This window comes from Saccopteryx bilineata, chromosome 3 (assembly GCF_036850765.1).
Source record: "Saccopteryx bilineata isolate mSacBil1 chromosome 3, mSacBil1_pri_phased_curated, whole genome shotgun sequence".
NCBI lineage: Eukaryota > Metazoa > Chordata > Mammalia > Chiroptera > Emballonuridae > Saccopteryx > Saccopteryx bilineata.
Genome location: NC_089492.1, coordinates 94,978,297 through 94,981,299, shown reverse-complemented (window position 1 = coordinate 94,981,299; position 3,003 = coordinate 94,978,297). Strand labels below are relative to the sequence as shown.

At 39.9% G+C, this 3,003-nt stretch overlaps 1 non-coding gene across 1 annotated transcript; it reads left to right on the top strand.

The window, feature by feature from the left end:
- The first annotated feature begins 2,196 nt into the window (after nt 1-2,196).
- LOC136332632 (U6 spliceosomal RNA) lies at nt 2,197-2,303 on the top strand. Its single transcript, XR_010730799.1, has one exon. It is a non-coding gene; the product is annotated as a U6 spliceosomal RNA (small nuclear RNA).
- The last annotated feature ends 700 nt before the right edge of the window (nt 2,304-3,003 follow it).

Here is a 3,003-nt window from a genome sequence, read left to right as displayed (position 1 = left end):
TCTTTGATGACAAATCACTGTCTTCAACAATATGTGCAAAAACAAGCGCGGAAAAGTGGGAAATGAAAGTAAAAAAATCTATAACCACTGTATAAGATGCAGCCAGTTTTTTGACCCCAAGTTTTCCGGAAAAGGTGCATCTTATACATGGGGAAACATGTTACTTGGTTCTCAATGAGAAAAATGGGCTGGAGTGTTTATGTGTTTTCCCTGCAGTTAAGCTGCTTGGCAAACTACATCATAATTAGAAGGCATTTTATTGCTTTAGCATGAGAAATTGTGATCACAGGTTTGGAAATATTCAAAGTCTTTATCATTAATATCCTCTCTCCATATAGCCATACAGAGGTAGCAGGACATAATCAGGAGTCAGTACAAAGGGGAATGGAAGGTTTCAAATCTTTAATTGTACCAGGGTAAAACATTCTGATAGTTCTGTCTTCTAATCCAGTGGACTCCAAACTGAATTGGTTGTGTACCCCAATCAGCAAAAACTGTTGGAGCCTACATTGCCAGTGTATGTATTCATTTATGAATTATGGAAACGTCTACTGATACCTTAAATATTAAATATTAATAAAATTTAATTAAAAATGGAAGTAGAAAGCCTAGTAGTTTCTTCCCTCATTACAGTAGAATATTTAAATTATCTTGTAATGAAGGAACTAGGTTCCACATCCGTGGATTTCCTATGTGCGAATCTTCTCTCAATAGAAAAATTCAAAACATTCTACCAAATATATGTGTTTTGCACACTTTCCTCTGGTGTGCTGCATTAAGACCATCTTCTACTTCACTGATAACTATTGCCACCACAAAATGTGGGAACTGTGCTTCCAAGCTCCTAACTTATGTGTTTGCCCTTTGATCTTATTAATCATTGAACACTGTGCTGCCTTCCTTCCCTGTATAAAGTATTATAATAATTTAAAATACTGAAGACACCAAACAAATCAGCAAGTCTGGCTGTGCTTTTTGCATTGACAAAAGCTGGGACTAACCTGGTTTCTTTCTTTCTTTATTTTTTTACAGAGCCAGTGAGTCAGAGAGAGGGATAGACAGGGACAGACAGACAGGAACGGAGAGAGATAAGAAGCATCAATCATTAGTTTTTCAATCATTAGTTTTTCATTGCGCATTGCAACACCTTAGTTGTTCATTGATTGCTTTCTCATATGTGCCTTGACCACGGGCCTTCAGCAGACCGAGTAACCCCTTGCTGGAGCCAGTGACCTTGGGTTCAAGCTGGTGGACTTTTTGCTCAAACCAGATGAGCCCGCGCTCAAGCTGGAGACCTTGGGGTCTCGAACCTGGGTCCTCTGCATCCCAGTCTGACGCTCTATCCACTGCGCCACCGCCTGGTCAGGCTAACCTGGTTTCTTTCTTTTTTTTTTTTTCTTCATATTTTTTATTTATTCATTTTTTTTTTAGAGAGGAGGGGGAGAAACAGAGAGAGAGAGAGAGAGAGAGAGAGAGAGAGAGAAGAGACAGAAAGAGAGAAGGGGGGGAGGAGCTGGAAGCATCAACTCCCATATGTGCCTTGACTAGGCAAGCCCAGGGTTTCGAACCGGCGACCTCAGCATTTCCAGGTGGACGCTTTATCCACTGCGCCACCACAGGTCAGGCTAACCTGGTTTCTTAATTTGCAGAAACACTATGAGCTTATTTCATAGTTCAGACATTCTTGACTTGGTAAAACTTGTTCCCTCAATACCCATCAGACCTCATCAAGAAACAACTGTTATTATGATGGGTCAGCACCCATATCAATACATAATAAAGAGAATGATTTGAATTGAAAATATTGCCCTTGAGGACACTGCATTTTTATTATTTCACTAAGCTCACTGTGGTAGTTCAGCCAAATTTTAAAAGACTTTTAATAAGATTTTCCTGACAAAAAAATAAGGCAGTGAGTTGATTCACTTTTATGGTGCAAGTTCTTAACACCAAATGGGGCATGAAGAAGCTTGTCGTCTAATCTACTCAATCAGCCTGTTTCTCCTTTATCTTACACTTGCCTGGGTCTGAAGAGAAAGACCATCCTCTATTTTATTTCCTGTACAAGCTTTTTTGGAATCCTGTATAGATTTTCATATGCCAAAGAGGGAAGTAAAAAAATTTGGAACAACTTTCTCACTCTGTGAATTAAGCTTGATTTTTAAGCTTAGTGTTCTGCTACAAAATCCTATTTCAGTGCTCGCTTCGGCAGCACATATACTAAAATTGGAATGATACAGAGAAGATTAGCATGGCCCCTGCACAAGGATGACACACAAATTCATGAAGCGTTCCATGTTTTTCAAGATATTAAAATTTTAAAAAAATCCTATTTTAAATAACTAAAACTATTATTCAAAGTATTTTTTCCCACTTGCATTCCTGATGCACCAATCTTAACACTTGAGAGAGATGATGACCCAACCTTCATACAGAGATGGGCATGAATCCCCCAAATATAAAGAGAAAAGCACGTGGACATTTTTAGAGCTCCATCAGTTGGCTTTGCAGTGCACTCTACAAACCGCAGTGTGCCTGCCGGATGTTTCGGCAGCTAGCCATGCAGGACGGCAGCCGCAGCTCTCTGAGGACTCTGTCTGGGTTCTCTGTCATGATCAGTGTTTCCCCCCATAATGTTCCAGCCACAGTAGTTCCTTGCTTTGCTTTTTAATCTCTTCCTGCTCAAGGCCACGAGGGATGCTCTCACTCACCACAGGAAGTCTCCAATTCATGAATGGTCTGTGTTCGGGAACGTTTGTAAGTATAGCATGTGAAACCCAGAACTCATTTTTCTGCAGAGAAAATGTTATAAGTGTTTGTTGGGTCTCCAGGTCAACCCACAAAGGCCCATTCAACCTCTAGTACAGGTAATAAATTTTCTCTTGGCTCCTTGTATTTATCATGGAATTATAGAATGTCAGCTGAAACAGAATTGAAAACATTGTGCTAGCCACTGGTGAAAAAGTTGTTTTCCAGTGTAGTCCATTACCAATGCCTTGTATT